We start from the raw sequence: 17,116 nt of genomic DNA, 5'->3' as shown, positions 1-17,116 counted from the left end.
ATACAAATAATAGAAGCAGATGGAAAGTATTTGAAAAGGAAGGTTTTAGAGAAATGGGAACAATTTCCATGAAAAAAAAAAAAATTTGATTCATTATTTTTTTGTGACAACCCCAACACTTGATTCAAATCTGTTTGTTAGTTTTTACCTGATGTTTGCTAACAGACAGACAAACAACCGGAAACAGAACCTCCTTGGTGGAGGAAACAAAGGGCTCACATGTAGGAGCAGAGAGAAGGTTTTAACAAAGGGTTAACTGTGACCTGGACCTTTGACCCCATGAACCTTAAAATCAACAGTGATCACCCTTGACCCGTGAGGCGTCCGGCTGTGGAGTTCCTGTTATACAGATGCAGAGTTAGAGCACCAGGTCATCTGTTGTTGACATTTGACTGAATTACCATCACACGTTTGATATTTCCTGAAGATTTCTTGAAAATCTCCTCCTAACTTTTGAGTAATCTTGTACACAGACAAACAGACGATGTTACTGAAAATAACCTCCTTAGCGGAGGTACTAAATGTCATCACCAGCACGCATACACCTGCGCAGCCTTGTAACATGTATCGCACACCTTTATTTCAACTGGAGCATCCAGTATCAGTTATTAGGGCTTGAATCTCTTATTTGTCTATTTTCAGTGCTAGATTATGCAAGTGGATTCAGTCATACTTTTACAAAGAAATTCTTTGTTTTGATTTGCCCTCCCTAACGCAGCCTGTCTTGAATCTTGGGGTGAATAGCTGATTGTTTGTGCTGCAGCAGAATCTCTGACCACTAGAGGGCAGCATGAAATCAGCGTGTCCTTTCTCTGCCGCTCTGAGGACACGTGAGACTCTGCATGTTGCCCATCCCACTCAGTGACCAGCAAACAAACAACCTCAGCACCAGGTCTGGGGTCAGTCCTGGACTCAGGCAGGAATAGTTGGACATAAAAGTAGTGGTAAGGGCCGATATTCCTCCTTTGTGTATTTTACATGAATTCTTCCTTTTTTTAGACTTAGATAATAAATAGGATGAAATGTACAGAAATAAAGCTTCTACTGTGTAATTTCACCTTTTGCTCAGGTTATAACCCTAACCACTAAAGGGTAAAAGATGGGCAATAATGTTTTTGCAGATGTCTTTGTGTGTGGCTGAGTGTTAGCAAAATATCTCTTGAGGGAAAACTCACAGAAAGTAATTGTATGTACATCTACGACTGATCAACTTTTGGACTCAGCTTGATTCAAGATGGCTGCTACATCCAGCTGAACTTAAAAACACAAAAGTGACTGCACCTCAGTCAGTTTCACAGATATTGAGCTAAAATAGACTCGGTAGTAGCTGAGCATCGATCACAACACGTGTTTTGAGTCTGACATTTTGGGATATTGTATGAGACTGATCTTAACATTATTTTCAAAGGTAGTGGGCAACATGCAGTCCTTCATAAAATGCTCTGCAGTTGTTTCTTCTGTTAGTTGTATCATGGTGGCATTCCTTTAAGAATGCCTCTGCAATCAACATCACCAGAGTTTAAAGCATCCCCCCCCCCCGCTTCTGTTTATGTTTGTATTTGTGCCATGTTTGGGACTGAAAACAGGCCAAATGCAAACACCCTGAAACAAATGAGCTCTGGAACAATTGTGGCAGGGCGCCACAGCTCTGAGAACTAATGTGTATCACCTTCTCGGCCTTCGGCTTTCTATTGTTCTCCCTGTCCAACGGCCAGATGAGGTCAGCTCACTCTGGCAGCTCCGGGGCTGGGGACGGAGTGAATCAGAAGCCTGTAGGAAGACTTTGTGATGACGTTTAGAAAAAAAAAAAAAAAGAATAAAAAACATCATCTGTCTTCTGGAAGAGTGCTGACAGTCGTGCAGAAACAACCAGTTGAATCTGGGCTTTGACTTTGCTGTTGTGACTGGACGGAGCTATTAAAAGTAGTTGGGCGCTCGGAGTGACGTATGTGAAATGGAAAGTTGCCTCACCACCTCGCTGCACGGTCCCAGTCTGAAGGGGCTGCTCCAGCGCCAGGAAATATAAAGCTTTCTGCCCCCCCCCTCCTCCTTTTTTTTCCTCCCTTTGTGATGGCAGCGTGATGGCATCATTAGACCTTCACCAAAACCGGTCCTTTTTGAATAGCACTATTCATAAAACTGGCTCGTGGTAGTTTCACTAGTCTGCACTGCCATTCACATCCTGGCTGAACCCGGGAGGAAAATCCAGGCCTCAAAGTGCACTTTGTAGGAGGGTCCAGAGGAAAAACCTCGTGAAAGTTGGAAAAAAGGAGGCAGTGAAGGTATACGCAAAACTGTAGTTGCTAAAACATTTTCTTTTCATCAGACATTCACAAGCATGGCACACACCGCTGTTAAGTCTCTGTGGCAGTTTGGCCATTGCATATTGTGTTAGGCAAACAGTTAGCATGCTATAAAATGCTATTTTTTAAAAAACATTTTTACACTTTGTCTGCTTTCAGAAGCCAAAATAAGTACCTACACTGGCAAACAAAGTTAAGCACCCAGGAGGAATGGTATGATTTGAAGGTAATTTAGTCTACGTGTAGACCGATGATTTGCACAATAATGGTATGTCCTAAACAAGCACCAAAAGGCTCAGTGGGGGGTATATCAAGTGGAGTGACAGTGTTATTAAGCAGTCACCAGAGCTTCAAACACTCAGTCAAAACAGCGATTGAGGTCAGCGGACACAGAGGATGCTTTGTCGATACATTAGCCAACATTACCACCAGATTGGTGCTGCTTTGTGGGTTTGCATGAGACCAGGTGGTCGTACTGTGCAGTTGTCTGGCATAGTGTCCAGATGTTGGAACTGATGGGTTTCAGTCACCAAAGACAGAGCACGCCAAGAGAGGATCATTGCGCTTTGCTCCAGTATTACAGAACTCCATTACCTCTGCACCTGCCATCCGTATACAGGTATTATACTCTTTACAACACCCTGTCTTCCTGTACTGCGTCTCAACAATTAGTATCAGTCAGACTATGGGTTCATTGTCCTATGCTTTACCGTTACATCCATCTCATTAACACAGTAGCAGTGTTTGGGGGGGCACCGTAACGGAAAGACATGAACTGATGACGAGTGGCATAGTACTCAGCAACAAATCTTGGTTCTACATTACCACTGATGACCACTGTGTGCACTTAGGGCAGCGCCAAGGGGGGAGGACCAATCCTGTCTCCTAGTGTCATGGTGTGGAGAGCCATAGGGTCTGACTTCAGGTCACCTCTGGTAGAGAAACATGGGACCCTGGCAGCACATGTCAACGACCTGCGTCCACATGTCCTCCTCCTCCTGAGACAGCACCCTGATACAGTGTTTCAACAGACAACACCAGTCCACACATGGAATCTGTGTTTTTGAGCTGATTTGTCACGTCGAGGTCCTCCTGTGGTCAGGCATGATCTTTCCCCGATCAAGCACGTTTGGGATCAGCTCGAACCCCTCGAACTCCAATCCAGTACCGATCTGCCAGATCTTGAGAGCCATTCTGCACCAAATCACTGCTTGCATCCAGGGCCATCCCTGTACCTGCACTGCCAGCTGTGTTATCCATTTGATCTGATTTTGTAATCACTGCAGTGCAGTCACATGACCTTCCAACATGTGCACTTTCATTTAGTTTCCACCCTTCCGTCTGGGTGCTTAACTTTTTCTTTTTCAGCATGTGCATGTGTTTATTAGCCACAGGGCCAAAGCCCCTCCTGAAAGAAACACATTCTCCAAATCTGTTCCAAAGCATTTGCCTCAGTTGGTTCTGCAACAAAGTTTCCCACAGCACAGATAACTTAATGACATTGTACATATAGAGAACTGATTTCTGTGTTTATGAGCAGACACAGTGTTACCATTACAAACAGCTTATTTCCTAAAATATAGAACTATTGTTACAGCACCTCAGGCACTAATAGGTAAATAGAAATAAAAATGACTTGAACCATGCATCGGTTCTGAATTCACTTAAGCTCCTTGTGTCATAAAGAGGCCATGGCATTCTAATAACCCCCCTCCCCCCTTAAATATAGTCAATTGTGATATAAGTTTTGGATACACATCATAAAGAAACACAAACACTGTCTGATCCTCTTTTATGAAGGGGGTTGGGGTTAGCGGTCCTCAAAACTCTCCTTAATGTAATATAAATGTGGGAGCGAAACTTGCGTAATAGAAATCCACATAAGCCAGGTTCAAGGTCTCAGAATGGGACGTTTATTAACCTGAACTTGTGGAGTCTATTGGAGGGCAACAAAATCAAACTGTCTCCACCAATTCATCACACATCTGGAATATATATATAAATAGGAGATAACAGGGGCTGAAAGAGAAAGCAAAAAAACAAAAACATTAGCCATGAATGTGAGGAAATTTCATTCCATTAGGAATTTATAAGAGGCACTTTTAGTTGTTTGAATAATTGAACTGAAACACAACAGCAGGTTTTACCCATAGATTATAATGTTAAAAAAGTTAAATATTAATCATTACTTTTAAAAGTACATTAGCATTAAGGTATCAGCTTACTTGAAAAGGGCTCCAGCAGGTCTTGGGTTCATCTTTGCTTGATTGGTTTGGTGCTTCACAAGCCCTCTCATCAGCAGATCTTCTTCCCTTTGCCAGCCATGACCTTACATACGAGTGTGGATTGAACTGCTCTAATGGTGGCCCATTGCATTTCAGAAAAATCAGGTTTGAAAACCTTCTTATGGTAAGGGAGTTCCTTTCAGCAGAAAGAACGTTGTTCATGCAGCTGAAGGCTCGCTCACATTCACTGGTAGACACAGCAATGGTGCTGACAGCTTGAAGAAGGGGCTTCAGGTCTGATGGTGTCCTTAATCCCCTTTGCTCTTTGTATTCCCAAAATGCTTGGATACTTCCTCTTCTCTCTGCGTTCAGCCTGTCACACAGGTGGAGCACCTCTGCATCACCATGCTGCATGTCCAGCTTTCCCTCAGGCCATTTCTTTGGCTGAAGAACCATCAAATCATTCATCAGCTGACTTTCGCCTCCATGCAAGGAGCTTTGTGTGCTGACATGTGAGGAGGTTGATGGAGTCATCCTAGATTTTATATTTTCTGCCAAGCTGCGAAAGAACTGCCCTGCATTGATCTTCACAATTCTCTCATTTTCACGAAGAGCTACATTCTTGAATGACTTTTCTTTCTGAGCTTGAAGAACAGCCTCCATGTATGGTCCTGGTGATGATACCATGGATTCAAACACTCAAATCTCTCTGACCAGCAGCTTCTCTGCCTCAGGCAGTGTCATGTCTCTTTTTTGGAGCATCCTTGACAGATCGCTGAGCCCTGTGAGGGCATCATACATGACTCCAAGATTGAAAACAAAGGAGTTGGTCCATGATGACAACATGGAGTCCCTTGTATTTTGCTCTCTCTCTCTCTGTTGAATTCCTGCTCGCATCACTGGCTGCAGTACAGAAGTGCACCTGGAGAAGTGCCGGTACGCTTCGTACACTTGAAAATAAGCGGCGATACGCTGAGGGGTAAAATTTGGAAGTGCCGGTTCTGTGTACCGGCCCACTTAAAGCACTGCCGGGTGTACATCTACAGCTGATTAACTTTTGAAGTCAGCTTGATTCAGGATGGCTATCATAGCTATCATACCCGAGCCAACGCTAAAACGGCTCTAAATTTCTCAAATTTCTCAAATTTCCACACATTGGACAAAAGTTTGAAGTGGCAGTAGCTGAGAGTCATTCACAACACATATTGCACATATTTAGTTTACACCTCTGGCATGAAAGGAGGAGTGCTAAAAGTCCTTTAATTTGAAAATGTTTTATTTGATTTCTTTGCCATTTGACTTTACGGCCTCATCTCCGTTTTAAAGTAAACTAAAACACGCAGGAGCACACCGAAGCCACAAACAGATGATTTCTGTTATGTAATCTACTTCTATGTGTTAAAACGCCGCAAACAGAGCAAGCAGAAAGAAAACAAAGCAAAAGGACGACAGGCCAGCCGAATGACACCGACCAGATCCAAAACACACTGCAGACACACAGCTGCATCCTGTTGTCGGTCCCCAAGGACATCTCCGCCTTCGTAACTGTGTCCAAGTTTCCTAACAACAGAAACAACAACTTAAAAAAAAAGAGAGAAGCATGCTGTTTTACTTTTTTTTTCATGTTTTTTATGTTGTTTAGTTCCTATAATAAAAATCATTATCTGAGCAACTGGCAGCATGCCCAGCTTTCCTCATGGTAGAAGCTAAAACATTTATAATCTTAGTCTCTTAGCAACAACGCTAGATAGTATGATCTGGATTATTTTAATATAGGCCGAATAAGTCATCTTTTAAAATATGGGAAATAATAATAGTTCGTGAAAATAAAAAAGTCTGCATTTTCTGTTGATGTCTCTGCTGTAAGCCTGCTTTTAATTTATTCAAACAAACAAACAAAAAAAATACATTTTTACAAATGAAGTCAGTTTAATTTCACTTGCAGCTGTTGTCAGATGTCTGTACTCATTGTGATCCATTGTTACTGTTCAGCTGTTTAACATCTAAAACAGTGAACATAAAAAGATCCTCAGTGAGACCAACAGTGGCGTCTGACGTTGCCAGTAAATCAACGCTGTTGCAAAATCACATGAAAATAAAAAGTTGGTCACGTTAACGTTTGAAGCACATTTTAGCTACAAATGTCAACTGGAACATAAATTCCTTCGAGATGAAAACATCTCCTCAGTTGTTTAAGGAATTGTGTGAAAATACAACAAATACTGACATTCTTCTTCCCCCAAATGACACATCGTCACGACGATGATCTCACAGAGGATGTGGCGAGCGCTGACCTCCGCTTACAAACACACTGAAGTTTAGATCTTTCGAGGTGGGGTTCTTGTGGAAAAGTGAAGAATTAATATCTTACCTGCTGTAGACAGCTCTTTGAACTGCCTCAGTTTGGAGAAATAGGAGTTCAACTTTGATTGGACTGATGAGCTAACAACTAGTACTTCAAGACCGAAGTACAAAGCTGCAACTCCAATCTGAAAAGTTCCATAGCGGTTCATGCAAACAGTATTTTATAAACCTGTACGTTGCCAATAATTTCACATTACATTGTTATTTACACTGATTTTTAGGGTTCTTTACAAGTGTTAGTAGCGCCAGCAGCTAGCTAGCTGTGGCCCTTTTGGTGCAGCCTGGAGTCCTCCAGCAGGAATATTACAATATTCTGCTAAAATAACAATGTAACTCAAAACTGACCTCAATGTAAAGGTTTATAAAATAGCATTTGCATGAACTGCTGTGAAATTATTATGACTAGAGTTATTGTAAGACAGCAGCAACCCATTCTGCTCTTGTTTCCGCTCATACCCGTTAGCTCGTCGATTTGTCAGAATTAAACTGGATTTCTCCAAACTGAAGTTGTTGATAGGGCTACCTGCCACAGGTAAGGTATTATTTCGTCATAGCTTTTCACAGAACTCTGCTTCATAAGATCTGAGCTATCTTTTCGGTGTCTTTTGTGCAACAGAAAAATTGTATCTGTGCTTTGCCATCCAAGCTAAACGCAGCAGAGGGTTGCATGTGTGGCTTTTTGGGTTTCGTTTTGGATTTTGAGTCTGTTCTTGTTTTCGGGTTTTATGACAGAATAGTTTTTGTTTCCTTGCTTATTCTTCTCCTCAGCTGTCTTTGCTTGCAGCTCCAGACCCCTGCTTGCCATCAGTTATCATACACCTGTTCTCACTCACTAATCACCTGTGTACACAGTAAGCCCCTTGGTTTAACTTCGTCATTTCATCCTGTTGGTACCTGTCATGATTTCAGGGTCCTTGGTGTTTATTTTATGATCATCTTATTATATATCTGGTGTTTTCAGTTCTTAGCTATCAGTGTTTTTGTTACCTGTTCAGCTTGGCAGTTTTAGGGGTTTTATTATCCTGCACATAGTTTCCGTGCTTTGTCTCACACACCTGGCAGCTATTTGTAATCAACTCACCTGCTGACACTTGCCGATCATCCCTCCCTTCAGACGTAATCTTCCTGGTTTTACTAATTTTATCAGACCCTTGCATGTATGTTAGTGTCCCGTTTCTTTAGTTTAGTCCTGGATTTTTGTTATCTGCCTTTTTCTTATTTAAACATTTTGGAATCATACCTGCCTGACCAACAGCGATCATCATTCCAGTCAGTCTTGTCACTCCTGTTCTGATTTATCCAAATGTATGTCCTGTATGGAGTCACACACTTAAAGTGATTTAAAGTTAAAGCTGCTTCCTGCCCTCCTGCATTTGGGCCCAGTTCCACCACACATCTCATGACATGCAATGAAGTCAAACAAGTTCAAATTATGTAACAATCCCTCAGTGTGTCCAGTTAAAATAACTTTAATGCATAAAAACAGGTCAGAGTTGATGTGTTTATAAACCATTCACTGCGAGAGGATCTCTTCAAGCTTCTGTTGGACTGATCAGCTGTGTGGTTCCTCCTTTGGGGACTTTCCCCAGCAGGCTGTCAGACTGCTCCCAGCTCAGTGGGAAGTAGACCATGAAGCAGTTAATGTACACAGGTGCAGATCCTGCACAATGATAAACTCCCAAAACTGGACTCAGGATGTTATGAACCCCTGCGCTCTCTTAGCTGCTGCCTGTTTTCTGCTCCTCGTCATCTGTTAAAGTAAAATATCAGGGCTTTCCTCTGACAGCGTGACACATCCTGCATCTAAGTCAGCAGCTGGAAAAAAACAGCTGCTTCCCGAATGCCGTTTTCACCACTCAACAAGCGGTGTCAAACTTGGACATTATTTGCTCCAATGTGTCTCCTTCCCCCTCTCTGCTGCCTCCCCCTGAGCGCAGCGTAAACCTCATCCTATGTCAGGGGTCTGCAAGCTGAGGCTTCGGGGCCACATGTGGCTCTTTGGTTCCTCTGCAGCGGCTTTGACCAAAACTAAAAAGGAAATTAATATTGATGTTCATAAACATGATAAAAGGGGGTAATTTTTGCAGTTTTTCTTTCTAATCTTTATGAAAATATGTGAAGGAAATGTCCATGAGAAAGATAAACTTATAATACGAGGTGCAAACCAGACTGATGAGTCAGTGCTAGCAGTTTGTTGTTATTTTAGTCATTAATTCTTCCAGTCACACTTACTGCCACACTCTACTTCCAGTGGTCTCTCTCTAAAACCCATTGAAAAATGAAACATTTGAACATTTCCGGCAAGATGTCAAGAGGAAAAACAAAACTGCAGTTTTGCACTCATATAACAGATTACTTTATTTTGAGTCAGCAGAAAAAGACGTTACACAAAAATAAGGCAAATCATTCTATGAACTATGAGAACTAGAAGTAAGAACTGTTGTAATCGGTGATTTTGTTGACACGTCCTGGTGGACATGCTTGGCTCCTCCTACTGGTGGAATCAGGCAGGTCCTTTGCACACCTGAAGGAGATGAGGCATCAGATGAGTTGCTGTATTTAAGGCTGTGGTGGGAACCAGATCAGTGCTGGAGCATTGCTTACCCCGTGGTAAAGTCTTCGAGCCAGCTCAGTAACCTGCCTGTAAAGTTACAGATTTACTTACCTGTGTTTTTGTATTCGTCCTCTTAGTGAGTTCCTGTCTGCCTGACGTTCCAGTCTGGTTCCGGTTCCATCTGCAACGACCCAGCCTTGATTCCTCGTTGATGTCTTTTGTTTTCCTCAACAACCGATGCAGAACCTCACCTGACTCTTTAGTAAGCCTCCAATCAGTTGTTTCGTTTATCGCTCGCTTAAGATCCTCGTTTGATCACTTACCGTTTCTCCTCCGCTTTTCAGATTCCACTTCCGTTCCGGTCATCCCACTCCTTACTGTAAATAAACACACTTACCTGATATCTGAGTCCTGTAGTCTGTCTACCACCAAGCTGTTGTTTTCTCTTCGACGTCAGAGAAACCTGACAAGAACTTACCTTTTCTTTAAAAAAAGCTTCAATAAATAAAGTTTTCTACCATTCTTGGAAGAAATTTACTATGTGACAATAAAATAGTCAAAAATGGCAAAATTCTAATAATTTATTAGATTGCAAAGAGCCTTATCACAAGAAAAATAAATCCTGTTTATTAGTTTGTTTTTTCCCTTTGTTCTAACATGTAAAAATCCAATAAGTTTTTTAATGTTATAATGCAACAAGTTTTTTTCTGTGTAATATGTATATACCTCTTAAAGGTGCTCTCTGCAATGTCAAGAAGACCAGTAATAAAAATAAAAAGTCATAAAGCAAGAAACAAAATCTGCACTTTTTTTTTCTCATGTTAAAAACATGTAAGGAAAATTTGTGACTGGCTGCCTTTGTTTACTTACAGAAACAGCCAAAGTGACTGAAAATTTATCAGTGATGTAAGAGCTGTTCGGGAATAAGAAGTCAAACAATTTTAATGTATTTATGCTGATTTGTTGAGTAAAGTATGCAGATAAGAAGATGATAAAGTTACTGATTTAGAAGAAGTTTTGGTTTATTACCAGACTCACTCTTAGATTCCCACCTAAGCATCTTCTCCTTGACTCTATGTTTATCTGAGTCCACCATATTTGTTTCCCACAGACTACAGCCCAACTAATGTGGGTCTGTCTCATGATTCAAGCTTCTATGTGGTTTTCAGCAGATTTAGCTATTTCAAGATAATCTTCTTTATGTTTGATTTTATAGTTTGTAATGCGAAGCTTTAATGAGTTGTGTTTTTATTTAAAGCTTCAAGTAGATTTTGTGACTCTGCACTAATTTCATCAAGTGGGACATGGGCAAAAAATGACTGTAAATGTTGCCGACCCTTGTCCTGTGTGACGGCATCATGACACTCCTTTACTTTCCCTAAGGTTGCAACAGATGGTTAAAATTTAAATTAATGTAAATACATGAAAAATGTTTCGAGAGGTATGTTTTTGTGGCTTGATTCAGCTCTTGTTCCTCTTGTTGCTCATGTTCCCAATCTGCAGCATGTTTGCCGCTCTGTGTTGCAGAGGTGGTGGGAATAAGAGCGATACGAGCTGTCGAAAATCTGGGAAAGGATACAGAGCCGCTTCCTGTCTGTGTGCCCTATTCCCTTCTGAACAATTAGGTGAATCATGTAAAAGTCCCCGTTTGTGGCAAACGTCTAGCCCCGGCCATGGTAATCAAGTCACTTATCTGTAATTGAAGCCATATTTCTAGTTCTCCTCTTGTATAAAACTAGCAGTGTGGGTCCCTCCCAGCAGGGGACGGCCTGCGCTGACAACTTTAGAAGCTCGGTTTTCAGCAGCAGGCGTGCGTGCTGATGTTTTAATCAAATGACCTCATTTCCTGTAAAGAAGGGATTCTCTGATCTACCTGTAGAAACAACGCTGTGCCCTCCTGCCTCTGTGGATAAGACTTTCCACACAGTGTGTGTGCTGGGTGGAATGCTGACACAGGCAGGTTGGAGTGTGTGTTTCTGTGTGAATGTGTGTGTTTAGTGAAATAATGTCAGAGGGAGGGGGAGTGCTTTCTATTTGTGGAACAATTTGAAAAGGTGGCGTTTACTCAGGAAACAAGCTACATTTAAGGTTACAGGTGCAGCTTAGTATAATGGCTTATTTTTATGCAGCATCAGTTAGGACAGAGTGGGGAAAAGGTTGACTTTGACTTTTAGAAAAGGCAAAAGGCAGACAAAAATATTTTTGCCTGTGTCTGTGTGTTTGTTTGTCTGTCTGTTAGCAAAATATCTCATAAACCATTGAACAGATTGGAATAAAACTTGCAGGATGTAATGTAATGTAGATGGCAGTACATGTACAACTGATTAACCTTTAGAGTCAGTCCGATTCAAGATGGCTGCCACAATTATTCAACCTTAGCAAACACAAAATCAGCTCTAACTCAGTCAGTTTTACAGATAGTGAGCTGAAATTTGGCGTGACTGTTGTTCTCCGAGCACCAAAAGATCAGGTGAGATCTTTTATTATTATTTTTAAAAATCTGACCAAAATGTCCCTAACTCTGTCCTTTCTCAACATAAGAAGACATGACAAAACTTTGACATGAAAGGCAGAGGAATGCTTGGCCTTTAATTTTAGGCAGCTTGCAGACTTCCTCATTACAAATATATTTTCTTATTTTGTCGACTTCGTTTCATTTATCCATCGATATTTGAGTCGAGGTTTTTTCAGCAGCGACACTTGTACAAGATTAGTGATAAAATGTAACTGATGCCACCATCTCAACCTGACCTTATCATGTTTGTGAGATAACCTCTTCTGAAATAAACTACAAAGTTAACGATTACACAGTGGTTTGTTGTGCTGCTGGATGACGTTCTAAACATTCAGACAGATAAGGTTTGACTTTTTACTCTTTTCTAAAGGTCCCAGATCAAAGAAATAAGTGGACTGCAGCTGCATAGAAAAAAAACTGAAGTCCCATTGATTACAACAGAACATGTAGTTAACATTTTATATCATATAAATATAAGTCCCAGCATATATCCTATAAATGTACTTTAGACTCACACTAACAGAGAGATTACTGGTAAAACTGGGACATACATTGTTATAGTGGAGGTAATGTATGCTAAGAGCACAATGTGATAATATCTGTGTCAGTGTGTTTATAATATCTCCTGTCCTTACTTGTATTCATTTTCTCTGAAATAGTTTTAGGGTTATGGTCTTAATGTTCATGAAGTAAGAGCATAGCAGCTCTGTGATGCTGCAGTTGTTTTGCAGCTCTCTGCTCAGGCAGTGAAAACTAAATATGGGTCCTACAACCAGGATTTTAATCACTCCTGGCTTCAAGGTCTAGTGCTTTAAGAGAATTTCATTTATTGCGTTACTCATAGAAATGCTCTTTGGGTAATGTGGTGTTGTGAGGATTTGATGTTATTTATTTATTTTTGGGGTTTTGTATTGGGTTTATTGTTTCGTGTCTCTATAGTTCTGTTTAATTCCTTGTTTTCCCCATGTTTAGTTTTATGTTGGAAGTCCTTGTATAGTTTTGACTCCCTGTGCCCTTTATGTTCCTGTCATTATTCACCTGTCCTCAGTTCAGTACCTGTCAGTCTGCCTCAACCACCCACACCTGTTCCTCGTTTCTAATCAGTCACCTGTGTCCACTTACAAATCACCCTCAGCCTTTAAAACCAGCTCATCTTCTTTACTTCCCCACTAGCTCCTTGTTCATGTGCTGTCCGGTTTTCCTCGTGGTCCCTGCAAGTTTGTTTTATGTGAGTTTTGCTTTTTAGTTATTGTAATTTAAATTAGTTTTGTTTTTAGAGCTCCTTGTGTGTCTGTATCTTGGGTCCAAACCAACCTCTACTAACCTGACAAGTGTGTCTAGTTTTGCCATCATTATTAGTACCCAAAATGGAGTGGCAAACAACTCAGTTGTGGGGAACAGCAGGGACGATGTAACATGCAAACTACCAACCATTAATTGAGGTAAAAAATATGTGACTGTCATTTGGTGGGTCTAAAGCAAAAAAAGTTTGGGAATCCACTGATTACCAGTATTGCCATTATGAAAAACAAATTAGACCCTATCCCCCTTGTGTTACAATGTTTATTTTTTTTAAATTATGTTTCTAAATATATACATTGTCAATTTTGGATTTGGATGAGAATATAGACGGAAGTCATGTTGATGTGACACAAAGGGGTTTTCTTTCTAAAATGCTTGAAATACGTTGGTTGTAAATCATACACAGAAAACCTATTCTTTTCGTCTGAAGTGTAGGTTATATATATAGTTTTTCTGGCCCATGAGCTGTTTCCTACATGCTGTCTCATTTGTACCCATGCGTGCTGGGAGGTGGGCTTTGTTCTCGAGTTACTGCTGGGACAACAAGCACAGTGGGGGTCCAGCAGGTGAGGGGTTAATGCAAGAAGCTTGTCATAACAGAAACGGCTCATCGCTGGTGGACTTACTCCTGTAAATTAATTACACGTGAGGGATGACTTCAAATGCTTATTTATAGCATAACTCCCAGGTTCTATAGTGGAAACGGGATTCCCCTCAGAGAGAATAAAAAGTAACAGGGAGCACTGAGCGGTAGAACTTTGATGTGTCGACTAAACAGAGTAAAGTGAGGTCACTCAGAGTTTGGTCCTGTTTTGCATCTCTGAGCTGATGTCAACATTTACACATTCACAGAAACAGATAACGAATCAGTTCAACTGAATAAACACAGAGTTAAGCTGTAGCTGGTTTCTGTCCTTCCTTAAATCACGTGTCAACGCTCAGTCAGCACTCACACCATTGTTTCCTGTTTAAAGTTTCTTTTCTACATTTTCTGCAGTCAAACTACATCTGCATAGTTGTTGCTTTTTTTTAACCATTCATACATCAAAATGTTCAGCTCAATCAGAAATAGACTTTAAGTGACTTGTAACTTTTACACTTTTTGAATCAATTAACTTTGTTTACGAAAGGTTTTCCATAGAATAGTTACAATTTTGCTAGGTTTTGCTTTTACTTACTGTTTTACCTATTTGTTTTTAGCTACAGTTTTATACATTTTAGCCTTTAGATACAGTTTTACTACAATCAGTTTTTAGTTGCCACTGATTTGCTCCTTTTACTTTTTAGCTATGTTTTGCTATTTATAGCTTTTAGCTGCAATTTTGCTACATTTTAGCTTTTATCTATGATTTGGCTAATTTAGCTTTTAGCTACAGCTTTGCACCATTTAGCTTTAACCTATTGATTAATTAAATCTAGCTTTTGTTCTGCTTGTTCTTTATTTTACAATTCAGTTAGTTCGTTCTTTAACAAATTTCATCAAAGTTATTCAGCACTCAGCACTCAAATGTCATTTCTTTAGTTTAAAACAGATCACTTAAAGCCAGGTGTGGATATAGACAAAGGAATAAACAAATATTTCTCAGTTAATACATTTTACCTGGATTAAGTAGGACATTAGAGTTGGCATGCAGAGTCACCTGTGCTGCGAAAACTGGTAAACAGAGACGATTCGGCAGCACCAAGAGGGCAGATTTAGAAGCTAATTGGATCTCCTCCTTCTTGCCTTAATGACCACAGGCTCCCAGCTGCTCCTGCAGAAAGTGTTTGGGTTCAGCACTTTGCTAAGATGAACACAGCTTTCTCACTGTGGCCCCCGGAGAGAATCGGAAAGAAATCTGATTACCCGGGATCTGTGTCTGTCTGGGTTAACTTAGACTGATGAGGCGTTTCTGAGGACCGTCGGAGCCCGCGGCTCTGATCTCAGTAAGGATTTACTCACTCCCATGTCACACAGCATCCTGGGAGATGATAACATATTTGAGTAGAAACCTAAAACGCCCTTCTCTGAGATTCAAACTTCTGGGAAGCGAGAGTGAGACCTCTGAAGAGAGATGAAGAGTTCAAACTGCCATAAATTCTCGGTGTAGTAATGTGAACTGGAGTCCAGGAAGGCGGTTAATGAATACGTCCTGATCCGCCTCGCTTCACCCTCTGGTGCCGTTTCCCACAGGCCTACATGCTTCTTTTACCCTTCTTTCACCCAGCTTAGAGCTTGAGCCCTGAAAGCAATTGTTGTGAGCTGAAAGGCATAAAATAGATGCAATTAGTAAACTGCTTCCTGAGCTGAAGAAACAACGACGTAAAATCTGTGGGGAGGGCACGGACTTCTGGCAGATGTTTGGGTTTTGTGAATGTGAGCGGATCCACTTTTCAAAGCAGGCGCCACGGCTTACATCCCATTGAGTGACGGATTAATCCACTGTTTCATATCCTTGACCAAAACAGTTTTTTCCACTGTTTCACCACCGAACTGCCCTCTAACTTTAATAGATGGGTTTAGTCTTGATGCCCTTTAAAGGATTAGTCCACCCTTATTAGGTTAAAATATATTTTCTGATTCGGCTCTACTGTTAAAAAATCCTGAAGAGGATTAAGTTATGTGTTTTGACTGTTTTAATGCTTTGTGCACATGTTTTACCCTCTTACAGTTCAGGAGATATACGGCTGGTAAAAGGAGCTTGACTTATAACCTTCCAGTACTTCAGTCAGCAAAGCAGTCAGCTTAACGCTTTCCATTAAGCTGACTGTATTTTCATATTTATCTTATGAACATGTAAATTTTATCTGCTTGACTACTGTAGCTATAATAGTGAATATAGATATGTCCATTGTGTCCAGCAAGTCACTCCTTCATATAATAGCAAAAACTACCTAAAGTTATAATAAAATAAAACTACATTGGTTCAAATAAAAACAACAAAAACACTTAAAAAGAAAATGGGCTTTGTCAAAAAAGGTTACCGGTCTCTGAGTTTTTGGTTTCTAATGATTGATTACAATGAGTTCAGTTAATTCAGACTATGGTAACCTTGAGTTAAGAGCGTGCACAAGCTCAATAAAAAGCCATCATCAATAGAGCCCTGATACCTCGTGTCACCATGGCAATGGCAGGATGAAAAGGTTTCTCAATGTCAAATACGTACGCAAGGACACCGATCAGCTCTAAACACAGATTTAATTCATGTGAACTGTTTTTACCAATAATTTGACTTTTCCACATTTTTATGAAGAGTCAAAAAAAATGACAGAAATTAAAAAAGGGGAAAGAAAAATGTAAAATATGCTCAAAATTTGCTCTGATGTGAGTTCATGTCTGCAGTGTGGTATATTGAATATGTGTGGTGGAGAATGTTACTGACAAATAAGTAAATCTGGTGGAAAAATGATATTGTTCCAGCAAAACGTGATCTGGGAATCAGAGCAAATCCAGTACATGTTGAAGAATCCTCTCCTGATGTTTGCCATTACGAAGTAACTTTACTTTATTAGTCGAACTGATTCAATCCCTCATGTCAGACAGCTGCATTAGGTGGAGGGGAACAGGTACAAACTCAGGGTTTCTTTCTGTAATCCTGCCAGCAAACAAAGTCAGTCTGTTATCATCGTAATAGACTCAGAATCTCACACAAAATTATCATATTGCTGGGGAGAGTAAATAATAAAAGCTGACAGACTAAACTAATAGATTACAATTTTAAGACTAATAGTAATTAGGTTTTGCTTTAAATTGAAAAAGGATTTTAAAAGCTCCTTCTGCTAAACCATACAGTATCCACATACACTCACTCACACACACACACACACACACACACACACACACACACACGTGTCTGGGCCTCTGCCCTCTATG

General features: G+C 40.5%; 1 long non-coding RNA gene across 1 annotated transcript; it reads left to right on the top strand.

Annotated features, from left to right (window-relative positions):
* Positions 1–240: 240 nt before the first annotated feature.
* On the top strand, positions 241–10,094 carry LOC119617289. Its single transcript, XR_005233518.1, has 3 exons — positions 241–944; positions 9,584–9,708; positions 9,791–10,094. It is a non-coding gene; the product is annotated as an uncharacterized LOC119617289 (long non-coding RNA).
* The last annotated feature ends 7,022 nt before the right edge of the window (positions 10,095–17,116 follow it).

The sequence above is a fragment of the Kryptolebias marmoratus genome, linkage group LG8 (genome assembly GCF_001649575.2).
Source record: "Kryptolebias marmoratus isolate JLee-2015 linkage group LG8, ASM164957v2, whole genome shotgun sequence".
Classification (NCBI taxonomy): Eukaryota; Metazoa; Chordata; class Actinopteri; order Cyprinodontiformes; family Rivulidae; genus Kryptolebias; species Kryptolebias marmoratus.
The sequence above is the reverse complement of the archived record's forward strand: the minus strand, read 5'-3'. Positions and strand labels throughout refer to the sequence as shown.